Genomic DNA, 19,484 nt, shown 5'->3' on the forward strand with positions numbered 1-19,484 from the left:
ATGATTGTGTAGAGTGGGAGTTTTTGGAGGATGTTTTGACACAATTGTGGTTTTTTGAGAAGGGGATGAGCTTAGTGATGAAGTGTGTTAAATCTGTTGCTTACTCTATGTTAACAAATGGAGTACCTGGGCACAAGTTTGAGCCTACAAAAGGGTTGAGATAAGGTGACCCCTTGTCATCATATTTGTGTTTAATTTGTGCTGAGGGTTTAAGCTCTCTATTAAACTATTATGAGGAGCAGCAATTTACAAGAGGGGTGCAAGTGGCTCGAGGGGGTACTAAAAATCTATGAAACGGCCTTGGGCCAGTTCCTTAATAAAGACAAGACTTCTATTTTTTTTTTTTTTTTCAGTAGAAATACTAAGGCAATAGATAAGAAGGCCATAAAGGAAGCTAGTAATTCTTTTGTTTGTGGAACCTATGAGAAGAACCTTGGTTTTCCTGCTATGGTTGAAAGATCAAAGCTCAATACTTTCAGGAATCTTAAAGAAAGAATATGGCAGAAAATGACTAGTTGGGAAAATAACTTTATATCACAAGCTGGTAAAAAAGTCATGATTAAGGCAGTTCTGCAAGCTATCCCTACATATACCATGTGTATTTTCAAACTACTTAAGAAATTGTGCCAGGAGATCAATGGTTTGTTTGCCCAATTCTGGTGGGGTAAACAACAGGAGGGGAAGGGGATTGAGTGGACGAAGTGGGATAAGATGGGACTGTAGAAAGGTAGGGGTGGCATGGGCTTTCGGGACTTGGAGAAATTTAATAGGCTTCTTAGCCCTTCTTCTTATGCTGTTCAATCTCCAGTATCTTTGTTGTAGGCAAACTCAAGGGTTGAAGCTTTAATTGATAAGCAGAAGGGTGAGTGGGATGGAGAATAGATTAGAACCTTTTTTTATAGAGAAGAGGCTAAGAAGATTTTTAGCATATCATTGAGTAGAGGTAGAGCTAAAGATAAGATGTTTTGGGGTCCCTCAAAAAAGGAAAATTTTTCTATTAGAAGTGCATATTTTCTGCATGTGGACAGAAGGAAGAAGATCAAAGGAGAGAGCTCAAAAGAAGTTAAAGAGGATGAAAGGTGGAAGAATATATGGGACTTGGAGGTGTCAAGGGTAACAAAATTGTTTCTTTGGAAAGTTGGCATTGACCTGTTACCTACTAAAGTGAATCTCTATAAGAGGGGAGTGATGAAGGATAAAAGGTGCCCTATGTGTGAAGTTGAAGAAGAGTCCCTTATACATGTGTTGTGGGAGTGTCCTACAGAAAATGATATTTGGAGAAGTGATAATAGCTATGTTAAAAAATGGGGCAAATTTGAAGGAGACTTTCTGCTGTTGTGGGAGAAATTCATGCCTTGTTTGAACAATAGTCAGTTGGAAGAGTTAGCAGTGACATTCAGAAAGGTATGGCTGCATAGAAATGGTTTTGTTTTTTGAAAAAAGAGTGAAATGTCCTAGGAATCTAATCATTTCTACAAAGGCTAATCTAAAAGACTATCAAGCTATTTAGAATTCTTGTAAAGTTGGTGAACAAGTGTAGAATAATGGGGAAAATCATTTGAGGTGGGGAAAACCAGAAAGAGGATTTGTAAAGTTTAACTAGGATGCTTCTTTGGACCTAAAAAGGAAGGTAATGAGAATTGGTATCATGATTAGAGATGAAGAAGGCGAGGCCTTGATTGTTGTGTGTAATCAGAAAGCAAATGTAGAAGAAACAGTTGTGGCAGAATGTTATGCTTTGAGGAAAGCAGTAGAGTTGTGTTGTTATCTTAATATTTAGAAAGCCAAATTCGAAGGGGATGCAAAGGAAGTCATCTTGGCAGTGTGCAGTGATGGAGAAGTGTTGACTTGTTATAGCCTTATAGCAGAGGATGTCAAGTTTAATTTCAAGAACTGATTAAAATGGACAATACTCATAAAGAAAAGAATGTGGTTGCTCATACTTAAGCAAAAAAAAAAAAAAAAAAAAAAACATTGATTATAGATGAAGAAAAAGTGTGGACAGAGAATGTCCTAGATTTTATTGTGGGATGTCTAAATAGAGACAACAATTGTATTACTTGATTTCAAAATGAAATGCAAAGTTTATATTTAAAAAAAAATAAAAAATTATCTAGATCAAAGTAGGCCATAGCATGAATTTGTCTACTCAATGGCGGAACTACGAATTCTATTTTGGGGGCATATTGATGCATGCAATGACCTAAGCAATGACCATAATGCTTGCATTCTTGACTGTGTATGTATATGTATATATTATATGTATATATATAATATATGTATGTAATATATTATATATGTATATACATATATAATATATGTATATATGTATACATATATATATTGTATGTTTATGTATATATTATACACTTTATTGTTTATAATTATAAGAGAACACATTATCGACCTAATTTAACTTCATATTCTTTCAATTTATAACAAATATTTTTTGGACTGTATATTTTTTTTAACTCATATTTCCAATTTTTTAAAATTTTGGTGGTATATTTTTGTTTTTTGTTTTTTGTTTTTGTTATAAATTTTTTCATACTTTATGAATTTTACATTTTATATTTTAAATTTTTTTAAAATTTTGGTGGTATATTTCCAATCCAAAAATTATGAATTTTAAAAAATATAGAACTATTTTTTCATACTTTTAAGAAGACTTAAGAATTTTATATGGGATTAGAAGAAAATTTTCATATTTTTAAAAGATTTTAAGAAGTTTTCAAAAATTTTAGGATAATATTATTTTTTATCAAATTTTATTTGAATTTAAATAATAATAATAATAATTATGTTCTTTTGGGAGGTTAGGGTGTCCATGTTCCTTTTTCCATCATTTTTGTTGCTGTAGTACTTAATTTTCAAAAATAATGTGCTTCTTCATTATCTGGTTGAATTATATCTTTCAACAAACATTTTAGGCTATTCTCTTGAGATTAAGGTGTTTGTACTTTCATTTATTTGTCCTCAAGCCAATAAAGAGAATGCAAACAATTTGCTTTTCTATGTTATTTCCTTTTGGCATATCAAACTAGCAAGAAACCCTAACACTTCTTAAAGGACATGACAAAACAATCTAGTCAGCCTTCATTTAAGTAAAGATAAAGAACAAACCTAAAAAGATCAGGCTCCGTTTGGTTTCATAGTTGGTCTCAATTCATCTCATCTTAATATCCAAATATCATTTAAACATAAACGCTTTTTAATTTCATATTTTCAATTTTTTTATCTAATCATTATAATTTTTCCAATTTCTAAACAAAACGTAAAAGAAAATTTAATTTTTTCAAATCTAAAAATAAAAGTAATATTAAAAAATATATTATAATTATATTATAACTTTATAATATTTTTTTCAGTTCTTTTTCTCTCTTTTCCCAAAATCCCATAAAAATATTTTAACTCAAATCATATCATTACTATTAATAGATTTATCATCACATCTTCTCTCATCTATTTAACCAAATGAGGCATGAAACTCGATCCATTTTTGGATAAAATAATATGAGTGTTCAAGGTGTGTTCCGTATGCCTAAGGGCTAGGTTCTTAGGGGTCCAAGCCTTTGGTTTCTTGGGCTTGCGATAACAAAGGGGGAGAGTAGGAAAGGGTGGCCTTGCAATGGTCCGGGAAGCTTCTAATGCCTAAGCTAGCGATAGTTCTTTGGTGTTTCCAGAAGTAGGAGATTTAGTAAGTAAAAATGTTCAGTAGGGAGAATTCAATTAGAGAAAAAGGCCGATCCCTTTACGTTAGGGTTGAGGGACTTTAAATACCCAGCCCCAAGGGCTAGGTGGCCATACCTTGCACCATGAAGGGAAGGGAAGTTCTGCCGGAGCTCCTTTTGCCATATCACTTTTAATGCGGCGTGGCCCTTTGGGTTCAGTCATTAATGCGGTGTGATCTCTCTGTGCTGCTTTGGAGTCTCATCCCCTCTCTCTAGCGTGCTTCCTTCCCTTTCCTATGGTTTGGCTTGCTGTGCTCTTTATGTAATGTCCCATCCTGACCTGGACAGGCGCGACTGACTTCCATTGATCATGGGTCCCATTCGGGTTGCTAGGAGACCCTATGGGCCTAGGCCAAGTTCCTCAAGTCTTTATGATATTTGGTCTAGGCCAATCCTCATGGGCCTAGGGCCTGGGGAAAATCTCCACAATAGTTATCCTACCAATTCTCATCAGACTAGGCCGATGGGAATTTCTTTAATCTTGTCAAGTAACACTACTTGTCATTTCTACCTAGTCGATTGAGTGAAAGCATGTGTGGTCAAGCTACTCCACGTGTCAAACTCTGGTTCTACTGTCGCGATTCTTGATGTGGCTCAAGGGGACGTAATCCCGACACTCGATGATAGTCGCTCTGTCTTTTCCACAATGATGGCTATCAGAAGTTTCCTTTCCTTTGTAGCTGCGTATATGTGTGGGGCTTTCCTCTCTTTTTACTCATATCGAGAACTTCTGCCACACCCTTGTTGCCCTTTCCTCATTCTTTTCACTTTGCCTTTATTCTTCCATTCTCCAATGTTGGATTCTCTCTGTCCAAATGGCTGCCTGAAAATCTGCCGAACCTACGAGTCTTAAGTGTCATCCTGAGGCTGGCTCATTGGAACCAAGCTACACAAGTCACTTTTGGAGTTTTGAGGCCTCTCCTGACTTTCTTCAGTCACTAGCTTTAACTTACCGTATCCTAGATACGGTGGTTCTTGAAGCCCTAGCACCATGCGAAAGGGCTATTGGCATTGATGGCTTGGCGTGTTGCATGGCCCTCTTCCCAAGCATGTTCACTTGCAGGCTGAGATTACCCTTTCCTCACTTGGTCTATGAATTCTTGTATCGTGGGTTGGCTCTGGCTCAACTTCATCCAAATGCTTGGTGGATCCGGATTTGTTGATGCAGCGACGGGCTTTATTGAAGTCCGACTTGAGCATGCTAACTTATCATGAGTTCCTCTTGACTCACAACATAAAGTGGGGTGCTGGGGACATTTGTAGCTTCAGAGAAATGAGTGCCCTAGTGGTGCTAGAGCTGAGATAGCGTAAGGTTTCTGACTAGACCAGCAAATTCTTCTTTGTGTCTAGCCTAGGGTGGGAGTTCCCGGTTGGTCAGATTGGTTATGACAAGTTCCCCATTAGGGCTTCATGGGGGGTTGTGCCTAGTGACAAGGTGGTGTGCCCAATAGCTACACCCGATGAGCTGTGCCGTATTGTGATCGTTCAGGAGTGGGTGACTCAGCATTCTCTTCTTGTCCATGCAGAGGTTCTCCTTAGGGAGGTTAATCTCACTGCTTTCCTTCCTTTGGTGGGCCATGTTGTTCCCTCTGCCTGCTGCATTTTAATCCGTTTGTCTCCCAACTCGTCAAGGAAATGGGCTCTGGACTTTCCCTTTGAGGGCAAAGGGAAGAAAGTTTGCTCTAAGCCTGGTGTGGACGACCTTGCATTGTCGAAGACCGTTGGCACCAACTGCCTTGGAGTGGTGGTGCCTGTGAGACATCTTGCTCATTCTTCATCTTCTATGAGGCCGACTAGGTGCCATGGGGTGGGAGAGCCCATGAATCTGGGCATGTTTGCAGTGCCTACCCTACACTAGCTGTAGTGGTGGAGCCTGTCGTGATCCCTGGCCCGAGGGGCCCAAGCACTCTTATTGAGTTGCGGGACGCATCCTGGAGGGGGAACTTGGTTTAGATAAAATTTTGAGGAGCTCTTCTAGACAAGGCTCCTCGTCAAACTCGGGTGGTGGAACCACTTCCGAAATTAAACCCAGAGATGTCTCCTTCATCGGCGCCTACTGCTCGATCCTTGGCTAGGGAGTTGTGTCCAAGGAAGTCTTGAATAATCTCATGGGGGGTCTCGAGTCCGTCGAAGAGGGTGATTCTACCCGAAGGTCTCCTCGAGAAGGAGTTTTTGCAAGTGACACTTCACCTGTTGTTGCTACTGCTGGGCTATCGGTGGGCACAACTATTAACACTGTTGTAGATGATTGATTGTTGGCCAAGCTGGCTGTTCCTACCCCACCGAGTCCTGGGAAGGCCATGGTAATTGAGCTTGTTGTCCCTACTCGACCGAGCCTTGGGAAGGCTGTGGGGGTAGTAGGTAATTCCCAGGAGGTAAGTCGGTGTAGCCCCAAGGGTGAGGATGCTTGGCCGTCATGTGACCGATGGCGCTCTTGCTTCTTCTAGTTGTAAACCATGTTAGGTGGTTCTAGATGAACCAAGGGGAGACAGGGTGGACTCGCAATTTTTAGAAAGTACAAACGAGGTTGTTCTGGCACCTTCCCTGCTTGAGGGTGGGAATTGGCAGGAGGAAGCTCTGGAACGGGAGTCCAGGTAGCTACGGAAGCTTTCCCTTGAGGTCCCTTATTATTTTATGCTTTTTTCCCAGCCATGCTCTCTCTCTTTCTTTTCATCCTTATCTTTTTCTTCTAACTTTAGGATTTGCAAGGAGTTGAAAGGCTGGTCGAGCATATAGTGAATGGTTGAGAGACGGTTGAGAGGGAAAATTTGGAGCTTTGGTCCATGGTGATGACGACTGTCCATTACGCCAGCGGGGAGAGGGAGGAGAGAAGTTGCCTAGAGGTGGAGTTGGCTATGGCCAGAGAGCGGGCTGTGATAGCCCAAGAGTCGTCGGGCAAGCTCTTGGAGACTCTGGACTTGGCACAAGAGAAGAACGAGAGGCTAAAGGGCCTTAGGGACTTTGACACTTAGCAGCTCAAAATGCTGGAAGAGGAGCGCTCAACTTTTTTGGCCATTATGGAGGACCGGGAAGCTTTGTTGTCCGCAACCAAAATTAGAGAGGATGAGGCATTGGCCGAGTTAGGAGCAGACTATAAAAGATGGCTACCCAAGACGTGGTCATCTAGGATCTGCGGAGCGACTTGTTGCCTGTGTAGGAGGTCGCCACCCAATCTGGCAAACAATTGAGAAGGGGTCTCTACATTCGGGATGAAGCTTGGTCTCATGGGTATCTTGAAGGCATTGAAAGAATGCACGACCATGTCATTCTGAACCCTCAAGGAAGCTCTAAAGTGCTGGAGGCACAATTGCAGGCTATTGACTTTTGAGACCTTGAGCCTGATCAGGTTACCCTTAATCACTCCAGCGAGATTGGGCAGGCTATGATTCTAGATGCATTTCTCCAGGAGGATGATGTCCCTCCTGACCTTCCTCCCGGTGGTGACTCTAGTGCTGATTTAGAGGGAGGTAGCTTTGAAAAGGTCGGGGTTGACCTAACCTAAACAGGAGTATGGCTCTCTCGGGATGGGCCCCACTAGTCTCTAGGGGGGACTTAGGGGCTTCCAGTGACTGGTTCTAATTGGTGCTGTTGTCGTGCCTTTCCCTTTCTTTTCTTTCTCATAGGCTGTGATGTAATGTTTTTTCCTTGTTCTATGTTTGTAGAGACCATTGACGCCACGCGTCTCTTTACTTTTATATGTATATCTTTTGTGTTAAAAGATCTTCTTTATGCCATGATGCCCTTCTGTTTTTCTGGCTTTTCCTTATAGGGTCTGTTCGTCTGCCTGTCGTGGAGCTTTCCTTTTTTGAAGGGGATGCTTCGTATTTCATTCTTTTCAGTTCCTTGCAGTACGTTGGCCTTTGGCTTTCCAATGAGACTGGTTTAGTATCTGATGTTCCATTTGTGAATTTGTACAAATCTTGGGTAGTTGGCAATTAATGTATATCCGTTAGTCTCCTTATGTTGATGGCCTTGGATAAGTCCTGCCGGGTGCGCCATAGGATTCATGCTGGGCTCTTCGTGAGATTTGCATTGGATTTGATGAGGCTCTGGGATATGCATAGATGGCACCACTGTTGACACTGTGTTTCATACGCCCCTTAAGGTCCAGTTTCTCAACGGTCCAAGTCTTCAGTTTCTTGGGCATGCGATAACAAAGAGAGAGAGAGTAGGAAAGGTTGGCACTGGATGGCCCAAGAACCCTCTGATGCCTAAGTTTGTGATGACCCGCTTTTGCGTGTATTTTCACTGAAGGGTTGTTTTTAATTTAATTAATATATTGGTTTATTTATTTTAAATTATTGCGTTTTAAAATTGTTTTTTTTTATTTATTTGATGTTGTGTCTTATTTATTTAGTCATTTTACGATTTTTGATCTCGTTTTCGGCGATTTTGTTTTGTTTTCCGAAGTGAGGATTGAACCTCATTTCTTTCCTACATCTTTTCTTTTCCCTTTTTCCTTTTTCTCTTTTTCTCTTCTCTTTCTTTTTCTTTTTTCTTCTTTCTTTTTCTCTTTTTTTTTTCTTTCTCCCCCGAGCCTCCCGTGCGTCGACCCTCTCTCTCTCCTCTCCTTCACGCCGTTCGACCATCAGCCCTGACCCATTGCCGTCCGGCCACCGTGGTCGACACCACCCCCGCCAGTCGACTCCCCTCCAGCCGACGCACCACCCCACCGAATCTCAGCCCTAGCCGTGCTGCCGTTTAGCCGAAAATGACCCTTTAAGCCCCACAGATTTTGCTCCGATCCGCCGCCGCCGCTCCACCTCCGGCGTCTTCACCACTTCATCACCGACTCCTTGCCGTCCTAACCCACCCATTTCCGGCCTCTAATAGTCACCGGAACAGCTCCCACGAGCTAGCTTTCCATTTTGGGAAATCCGGCCATCAACCACCGTTTTCGCCGCCACCCACGGCCAACCTCCACTTCCACTAGCTTCATAAACATCCTTAGACCCTTCCCTATCAATCCCGAGCCTTGGTTTGTCCCCGTTCAAAAGTGGGTATTTTACAACCCACGGCCACAGTGAAATTTCACTATTACGTTGCTTTCCTTCCGCCGTTTGCAACGCCCCAAGCTTTCTAAAAATACCATATAGCGCTGTAAGCATTTTCCAAACCCTACTTTCAGATTTAAATATATTTTTGCTCATTCAATAATTATTTATCTGCTGGTTGGTTGATTCCGGACTGAGTCCGAGGAGTTCGGGGGTCGGATGGTTTGAGAACGGAGTGCTTGGTTTTGTTGATTTATGGATGGTTGATTATTTTGTGCATTGATATCGCATTTACATGGTGCATGCACATGCGTTTTTATTTAATTAAGAAAATCCTGTTTTATTTGTGTAAGTGGTTTTTTTTCGGGTGTGTGTGTATCACGACCCCAAGCCGGGATGGGGTATTATCTCGGTGGAGCTCCTTTGGTCACTCGGGAGCGGAATAAACTGAGTGAAGTCCCCTGAGTTGTCGCCGGGCGATGACGGGAGCGGGGGCTAGGGGATGCGTGGCTACATACGCGCCGGGCGCGGAACTGGGCATCGCTCTACGCACCGACTCCGTGGCCCTTCGCTGGCGAGGGCTAGAGGATGCTTGGCTATGAACGTGGGGGGCGCGGAACTGGGCATCGCTCGTTAGGTGTCACATGCGTGGTCGTAACCTGCAGTGTGGCACTGGAGCCAGGGTGTGCGGATGACCCCTAGGGGAGGTCATGGTACATACGGATTAATTGGATAACGGTTTGAGTTGGATATGGGCCAAATGTGATTTTTGGCATGCATGGAAAAAATATATTTTTTTATGGGTTTTGAGATGTGGTTTATGAGACATGTGCATTGGGCATACATCATGCATATTGTTTGAGTTTTATATGTTTTTATCTGGTGGTGTTTGGATTTTACTTACCTGCGACGCCATTTTTTTGGTTCCGTAGATTTTGGTGCAGGCTTCGAGGAGGAGGAGGAGGCTGAGCCCGAAGATGCGGCTCCACCGGAGTTTTGAGTTGAAGTTGTGCTTTGTAGCTATTTTTAAAACTATATTTGTGTTATATAATATTTTATTTATGTATGTTTTAAACAGCTTGTATTATATTAAGAAAAAATCTTGTACTTAGTTATATGACTTTCGTTATCCGCTGCGTTTCCTTTTGCACATTTGTTGCTCTTATACATACTTGACACTCATCGATAGGGTGGGGACTTGGGTTGTCATCATCCGGACGTCTCGATTTCCCCGTGTCCGTGCGTGGGGATTTGGGGGCATCACAAAGTTAGAGATAGTTCTTCGGTGTTTCCAGAAGTAGGAGATTTAGTTAGTAAAAATGTTTAGTAGGGAGAATTCTATTAGAGAAAAAGGCCGGTTCCTTTACCTGAGGGTCGAGGGACTTTATATACCCAGCCCAGGGGCCAGGAGGCCATACCTTGCATCTTGGGGGGAAGGGAAGTTCTCTCAGAACTCCTTCTGCCATATCGCTTTAAATGCGGCATGACCTTCTAGGTTCAGTCATTAATGTGGCGTGATTGTCTGGTAAACTTATTTAATGCGGCGTGATCTCTGCATACTACTTTGGAGTCTCGTCTCTTCTCTTTATTGTGCTTCATTCAGTTTTCTCTAGTTTGGCTTCTCGAGTTCTCTTTGTAATGTCCCATCCTAACCTAGTTAGGCATGCCGGATTTCCGTGGGCCATGGGTCCCATTCGGGTTGCTGGGAGAGCCTACGAGCCTGGGGCCTAGGCCAGGTTCCTCGGGTCTTCCTAATGTTTGCTTTGGGCTAATCCTAATGGGCTTGGGGCCATGCCGCATAATTAAAATCATAAGCCTATTATGTTGAAAACTTTAAATAATTAGATGATTTTATTCTCTTAAAGATATTTAGCAAACTCTATTATTTTATTTTATGATGAAAAATAGTATTTTGTTATTTTATAAAATAAAATTTTAATTTTAATTTAGTACCATCATATTTTATTTTATCTATCTATTAGTTCAGTTAAATATTTTGAAGTGTTTAAATCTCTACCCATAGATCAAATTAGAAACCCTAGGATGAAAGGTCAAGATTAAATACCCCAAACCTTAACTTTTTTCCTCACCTTCTCTCTCCTTACCCATCAGCAACCGCCCCCTTTCTCTCTTTCTCTGTCCCTATTTTTCCCTTCTCCCCACTGTAGCCTCTCCTTGCGCAGCCTCAAGCCGCCGCTGCTCATCGCCAGCACCACCACCAGCGACCTTCCCCTTCATTGGTGACCAACCCCCACTAAACCTAGCCCCCTATGGCACAGCCCCTCTCCCTCTCCTCCTCGTTTCTCCCCTTTATCTTATTGGTTCTTCACCCTCTCCTGCACCACCAAGACGTCACCATGACCACCTCCTTCCCCCTCCCCTTGACCCGAAGCCCATAGCTCATCCCTAGACCCACGTACGAACCCATCTCCTTCACGGGTTCTACGTACCCAAGGCCAAGCTCCGCCCCCCATAGCCTCTAGCTGCCACCATGAGCTTTCCCTAATGACCCACAACCTTCGCCAGCCTCCCCCTCTCCTTCAAGCAGTCGTAGCTAGCATGAAATGGCCCCCAGCCTCTCACGACTCATCCACCTCACAAGCTTAGATCCACCACCGTATAGCCACCGTGAGTGTGCCCTCCTGCCGCCATAGCTCCACCGCACCTTCCCTAAGCTCCTGCATGCCTAGTTGTAGCCCAGTAGAAGCCCAGCTCCTCTCCCATTTGAAAACCCTCTCTTTACACAGGTTCCCTATAGATCCACCATAGGAACGTCATGAATCGCCACCTTGGCCACCTCACATAGCCTAAATCTAGTCGAGAAACCCTAGATACGGCCTTTCGAAGTAGCCCCATTCCAAGGTCACAGCGGTGAACGCTACCACCCAAGCTAGTGGCTTCTGATGGCATTGGTAGTGCTGAAAAACGAGCAACGCACGGGTTATTCCAACGATGGTACAACTCTCTTTCTCTTTTCCTCGTTATTTATATGAAGTTGGTTGGTTGTGGACTATCTTGTTGGTATTGTGGAGTTCGCTGAGTAGTTGGCTGACGTGAAGTGTGGCTGTGTATGTGAAGTGTTGGGCATAGTTGTGACGTTTAGTGTGTTGTTGTCACTACAAGAAAATGTCATTTTTATAGCCAAAAAGTTATGCGGGAGCAACAATTGGACGGCAGAGCCGTTTTCAACTGTAACTGTGTTTTTGTTTTGGTGAGCAAAAAAAAATCACTGCTAAAAATACCTCATGCGACGAGTTTTCACAGACGCAAAAGGTTCTTATAAAAACCTCACGGCTTTTCTCCCTAGCAAGTTTCTTTCCCAGCCCCCCTGTTTCTTTTTCTCCCCCCCCCCCCCCCCCAATTTTCTTTTCCCCCTACTCAATACTCCATCTCTATTCTTAGTGAGTTTGTTGCCGCCCTTCCCAAGCCGTGCCTATTGTCGTGTCGTCGCCACCTCACTGAGGAGGTGAGTAATGGCTCTATGTTCTTCAATTTTTTTCCCTCCCGTTTTAGGTAAATGTATTGCAAGCATTCAATCTGAGCGTAGTTTTATTGCCTTCATCTCTGTTTGTTTTTATTTCATAGATTTGGAGTTCCTGTGTGTTTGGGTAAATTTTTTTTAGTCATTTTTGGGATATTCATGTGTGTTTGGTGTTGAGTTACTGTAGATGTTTTTAGCTCTCCCCATCTGAAAATCTGGTGTTTTTCCTTCCAAGTCTTCTAAATTGTAATGCATTTTTGTGGAGTTACTTCAAATTTCTCAAGCCATTGATGTATTACAGAGTGTTGGGTTCATAGGACTGGGAAATATGGGCTCTAGAATGGTGAATAATCTAATAAAGGCAGGATACAAAGTGGTTGTTCATGACATGTAATGTTTTTTTTTTTTTAAACTTCTTCATGACATGGGAGAAAAAAAAGTAATCAGAATTCAATTGATTATTTCATTAGTTTTGCATTTCGAAATGAGAATGATTCGCTTAGTGTAAATTGAATTGATTCTATATACGTGGAGGCCAATGAACTTGTAGTTCATACCAATTAAGCCCTTTCAAGTGTGATATTAGCTAATTTGGGATATTTGATTGTTTTCAGAAACTGTAATGTCTTAAAGAAGTTCTCTGACTTGGGAGTTTCCACAAAAGAAACACCTTTGAAGTTATTTTACACACATGACTTTTTCAAATTGAAGAAAACAATTGGACTTGGTACCAAGGTAAAACTTTTTCAGTTGTTTGCACTTTTCTACCTTGAAGCATGTTATTATTTTTACAGTCTGTAATGGTATAGATATGTCCAGCTTCTTTAATAACAATTGTACTAATGTTCAACAGGTTAGTTCAATGCAAGGCTACAAGTTTTGTTTGAATATGATCTAATAAAAAACTTGTCTTTTGCTAGGATATTCACATGAAATGGTAGTGGAGTTGGAAGGAATTGGTGGTGGTGGAAAGATACAGCTAGAGGCTTGTTCCTTAACTATAGTTACTTTAAGTTATTCCTTTGTGCTTTTGAAATCAGTTTCTTATTGAGTGATTGTTGTCTTAAGAATCAGATAATGGAAAGAACTTGGTTGGCTCAAAGATTAAGGTTTTCATGTATCTCTCTCTCTCTCTCTCTCTCTCTCTCTCTCTCTCTCTCTCTGAGGACAGAAGAAAGGAAAACAGTAAGTGTAGATCACATATGGGTGTCCCTAAGTTTAGTATGTTTCCATGCAATTACAAATAAGGTATTTATTTTAGTCATATACACCGAAATTTCTAGTACCCAAGATAGCATGTCACTTTGTATGGTTTATCTGCTTCTTCAGTAATGATTTTTGCAGTATCTCTACATAGATTGGTTATTCTTGAAATCATTCTACCAAATGACAGTCTTTCAAGGGTCTGCCAAATATTCAATGTACTCATTATATTACTCAATTGATTAAAAAGTTGAAGAGTTAGATTCACATCAGCAAGTTGTTTCTTTGACTACAGTTACTTTCTTTTGCTAAGACACACAACAGAGGAAGCGATTGTTGCATGCATAGAGGCAATTGAACCAGCTCGAGCTGCGCTGATATCTCAGTTGCAGAACACAGTGATAAATGATCTCATGGAGGGTTTAACAAAACATGGTTGGTTTACAGAACTTGATATTTCTGATGAACCACCTCCTGTGAGATTTTCTTTGAGGGAATGGATCAAGCAAGCCAAGGAAGTTCAAGCAACAGTTTTTATTGCATGTTTTGATTACCATCCATTTATTTTATAGTGGAGGAATATTACATTTTTTTCTTTTTCTTTGAGTCTCAAAAACATGATAGCTTACTACTAATTTTTTATGCATGAATTTAGTGTTATTTTTTTTAAATGAAAAAATCACCTTTAATAAAATATACTATTCTGAACACAGCTAATATGTGGAATGGACATCATCTTCTTTGCAATCTCTCTTTTTGAAGCTTATCTTTTATTATTTGCAGTGCATGGATGTATTGGTGAAGATGGTACACTTCAAGCTTTGCTGGAAGCTGAAGGGTTTCTTATACAGCTCTTATCTTACAAATCAACTGTTTTAAGGGGACTGTATGTTCTCCCGGTACAAATTGCTCATTTCTTTCTTTCTTCCTTTCCAATTGAAGGCCCTGGAGTGATTGCTTTGAAGACTTGTATGGACAAAGTTGCAACATCTAATTCTCTTTACATATTTTAAGTGGTCGTGGCTATATGTGAAACCCATATGTGCACATTATAGTTTTGATGTTGTTTCTTTTATAGATCCCTTGCATTTGTTTGCAAAGAAAGCATGCAGAATATATACTTTTGAGCCATCAGCTAATGGATGAAATATCTAAATTTGAACCGGAAGCAAAACATAGAAAAGTATGCATTTGGTGAATCTATTGCAAACATATTTTTGAGGATGTTTTGAACATGACACAGGTGAAATCCTTGTGTCATGTTTGCATATTCAACTTTTACTTGATGTTTATCTTTTAGAGGACATTTACTTTTATTCTTTTGGATAATTTTTCTTGTACTTGGATTTTTATTGATTTCCCTTGAAATATACAATTTTTATTTGGCCTGCTTTTTTACTAATGCAGTTTTATGCTTGTATAATTTTTTTTTGGGGATAATTATTACTTGCGACGCAAAATACTCACCGCAAATAACTATTTCCAGAGATCCAACCCCGCAGCAAAATGTTTTTGCCTTAGTTGAAAACCTATTATTTCCGACGGAATTCCTTCATAGCAAAAACTCTTCAATCCGACGAATTCCAAAGCTCACCGCAGTTCATCAACCCAGACTTTTTATTCTCGGCCAATTTTCTGCAAATGACTTTCAGTCGGTTTATTCCTTTGGGGGCAAAAGAGATGCTTTTTGCGGCGAAATTATGTCGCCGCAAAATACAAGATTTTTTGTAGTGTGTGGGCTATGCTGTAATGGTGGTTGTGAAGTGTGTGCCATTATCGTGGTGGTGTGTGGTGAAGTATGGATTGGAGGGAGTACACTTGGAGTGTACTTCGTGTGGTGAAGTTGTGATGCACTAGATTGCGTGTTACGAATGTTTGGGTGATGGCATAGTTAAGGTGTTTAGAGCATGTTGTGTAGTGTCAGAAATTGCGGAACAGTGTCCCGGAGTAATTGTGATGTGATCCTGCCGTAGTGCCAGGTGTCAAGGTGTAGTTGGGTATGGCTGAGAGTACTTGTGAAGCCACAGAGTGGTGTAAGAGTGACATAGTGGAAACATGACGGGATGTCACGTAATGGCATGAGCACGTGAGGAGTCGTGCTTGTAATGAGTTAGAAGTTGGTGTTGAAGTGACGTGGCATGATCCCAGGTGAAGTGGAGGATAACAGTGTAGCTTGGGATTATTCTCAAGCAACGTAATGTAGAAGATGTGTAGTTGTGAATGGAGTCTTGTTTGTTAAGTGTTGGGATGAACTATGTTGTTGGACGGGTAGCATGAAGAGTCATGCTAGCCGAGTTTGAGTAAAAAGTTGGTATCAGAGTATGGAGCTTGTTTACACTAGCGAGAGTTAAACGGATTATATGTTGATCATAGGTGATAAAAGGGAGTAGGGTACGTGTGTAATCTGGTTAGACACATGTGCTGCACGGATTTATTATATGTAATGGGTAATCTATTTGAGCATGGGTACATAATGTTTAAGTCATAGAGTCAGCTTAAAGTTATGTGGTCTGCATGGATGAGAATGAGGATGAAGTGTGGGCTAGGATGCAGGGAGGAAGTGACGTGTGTATGGACTAGGACTGGGAGGCATGACTTGTTCAGTTCAAGTTATGCATCAGGATGTGGTTGATAGGAAGAGTAAGATTAAGGTACTAGTGTCTTAATCCTAAGGTAAATCATAGAGGTTTTCTTTAAAAGATAAGACCTCGAAATAGAACGCTGAATTTGGAAAAGGTGACCCAAGTGGGTCCCAGAAAGAGGAAACATGATATGGAAGATATAGAAGGACGGGATAGAAGGAGAGTGTGTTTAAGTGAAATGTAGTCTGTGTTTTCTAGTTTAGAAGCTTATGCACTAGATGGAGAATGACGTTAAGGTTCTGTATGCATGTAGGTTACCATCTGACATGCACATGAATGAACTGCATGAAATGAGTATAGCATGGAGTCCAGGTAAGTATTATATTCATACAATTCTAGATTTTTCTAAAGATATGAATGCGTTGAAAATAACATGTTTCTCTTTATGATGCTTTACAAAATCAATGATGTTTTATGAAAACATGCTAAGTATAAATCTTCAAGTATATGTATGTAATGGCCCTTATTGGCAGCCCATTTTTATGCACCCCAAAATATTAATTGTATGCATGTGAATGGATATTATACATAGTACATATTGTATGTATTTTCATGAAATGAATTGTGATGCTTATGCCTTATGCTTTAAGCGATGCTTTAAATGATGTGAAGAAAGTGTTTTAAGTGTCCTATAAATTGATGCTTTAAGGATGCCATGAGCTGATGTCTTTAATTAATGCCTTGAAAGATGATATTTAAGCTCATGCTTTTAAATGACGTTTATGAATGAAGGGACTGAAAGAATGAAAAGGAATGAAAGGATTGAATGAATGAATGCATAATGTATGAAAATACATAATGGCCATATGAATGAATGATGGTACCAAATGAATGGGCAGATTGCAATGTCGGGTAAATAGTACTAACGGTGCACCCAGTGCTGCCCCTTGACTGAAAGAGATTCCCAACCCGTGGCCACGAGCGGAGTTCAAGTCCAAGGGAAGACCGTTAGCCCTCACACACGAGACATAACAGTGTGTACTGGCCGAACGAAAGTGATAAGAGAAAATGTATGTGTGCTTTGACTCTTTAAGAAATGAAGACACGAGGCGTAGGAAAATGTTTTTACGAAAGAAAATTCTTCTTAAAAAGAACCACACCTTGTAATGTTTTAAATGAACGAATGTTTTATGTATAGTATGTATGGAGTGATGAATACATGACTGGAAACATATGTTAGTATATTTTGACTATTTGAAGTAACGCCTATGAGTATTCGATTCATTTTAGATTTTATGTATGCCCCTCCTAGGAACAAAATGAGTAGAAGGCGTCAGAACGGACATGGCCCAAAGGAGAAGAGCACGAAAGCTTATGCATTATGTTTTGTATCAAGGACTTTTAACTTTAAAGTTTAGTATTTTCCGCTGTAACTCTCTTTAATTTAAGAAGCCTATTTTATTTTTAAACATAAAGTGTTTTGTATCCTAGGTAGGAAATGCAAAAAGCTTTAAAGCGAATGGTAATTCATGTCTCTTTCTTAAAATCATTTTCTAAAAGTCTTACCACAAGGATAGGCAATACAATCATACAATATGCTATCCTATACAATACCTTAAAGGTTCTTGAAATCTCAACAATTGCTTTCAAGTAAAAAAGTAGCGAATAGTTGTGAAACCCTGTATTTACGTGTATTTTTATTAAAGGATTATTTGAAATTATTATAGTTAGTGGTTCCTTTATTTTTAAATTAAACGTATTTTTCGTCGTATTGTTTTATGATTTTTAAGTTGTGAGATTTAAATAATGTGTTTTCTTAGTATTAATAATTACATCACATTTTAAATTACTATCTAGCTTGAATTACTTTATTGTTGGTCTTTAACTATTTTATGTTATTAATATTGAATTGAAGTGTTTTTATGTAGATTATATTTATTTTATTGTGCTCTTTATTTTAAGGTACTTTCTTAATATTAATTATTATTTTGTGTTTAAATTGTTGTTTAATTTAATTTAGTTTATTTTTGGATTTAAAATTTTGTTGTTAGTTTTTACTAGTTATTTATTATATTTTAGCAAGGTAATGCGTTAAAATTATTTTATTCAATTTATAGCTTTTAAAATTGTTTTCGTTGGATCAATTTCTGGACCCTAGATGTGAGGATTGGACCATATTTCTTTTCCTTCCTTTTTTCTTTTTTCTTTATCTTTTTCCTTTCTCTTTTTCTTTCTTTTCTTTCTTTTTCTTTCTTCCTCCTTATTTCTCCCCAGCCACATGACTCACCCCCTCCCCCTCCCTCCATCTATTTCTTCGTTCGCCCAGACCTGCCTCGTGGGGCCACCGTGTAACACACCGCCCAACCCTTCCTCTTCCCCTCCGGCCGGCGCACCTCCCCACCAAATTTGACCTCCATTTGAGCCGCGTTTGCCCCCACGAAGTCCACCAAGCCTCACGGTTTTCACCACTTTCCGTGGCCGTCGTTCCACCTCCGGACACCATCTCTTCACAGTTTCATCACCGACCTCTTGCCGTCCTAAACCACCCATTTCCAGCTCCGATCTGTTGCCAGAGCAGCCCCCACGAGCTCAACTCCGTTTTGGCCATTTTTCACTTTCACCGCCGTTTTCTCCACCACCCACTGCCAACCACCACTTCCACTAGCTTCATAAACACCTTTAAGCCATTCCCTATCAATCCCAAGCCTTGGTTTGTCCCCATTCAAAAGTGGGTATTTTTACAACCTACATCCACAGTGTTTTTACACTGTTATGTTGCTTTTTCTCCGCCTTTTGCAGCCCATTGATCATCCGAAAATTATTATATAGCGCTGCAAGTATTTTTCAAACTTCCTTTAAGATTTAAATGTATTTTGCTTTAACAAATAATTGTGATTGGTTGGTTGTAGGACTGAGTCCGAGGAGTCGGGGGTCGAATGGATTTGAGTATGGAGTTAATTATGTTTGGTTGATTTTGAGATTTATTGGATATTTTGTATCTTGATGTTTGCATTGCATAGTGCATGCATGTTCATGTTTGAAAAGGAAAACTGGGTTTTCGTGTAATTGCATGCATGTACATGTGTTGGAACTTGCAAACTGGGTTCTCAAGCGAGAAATGATTTTCGGTATATGTGAACGATTGGATTGACTAGTTTGTGTCAGAGGCAAGTGTAGGGATGGTGGTGAGCAGGGATGGTGGTAGAGTCCCGGCTACGGTGCACGCAGCATAGGGATGGTGGTAAGTAGGGATAGTGGTAGAGTCCCACATATGATTCTTGCCTACGGTGCACTCGTAGGGATGGTGGTGAGTAGGGATGGTGGTAGACTCCCGCCTGCAATTCCTGCCTACAGTGCTCTGATGGTTTGGTTAACGGGCAATTTTCTGAAAAAATAGCAAGATTGATTTTTGGGCCATTATCTGGGATAATGGTGAGAATATGTTTAAAGGAAATGTTTTGGGCCAAAATGGGATTTTTGGCATGCGTGGATA

The sequence above is a fragment of the Carya illinoinensis genome, chromosome 4 (genome assembly GCF_018687715.1).
Source record: "Carya illinoinensis cultivar Pawnee chromosome 4, C.illinoinensisPawnee_v1, whole genome shotgun sequence".
NCBI classification, from domain to species: domain Eukaryota; kingdom Viridiplantae; phylum Streptophyta; class Magnoliopsida; order Fagales; family Juglandaceae; genus Carya; species Carya illinoinensis.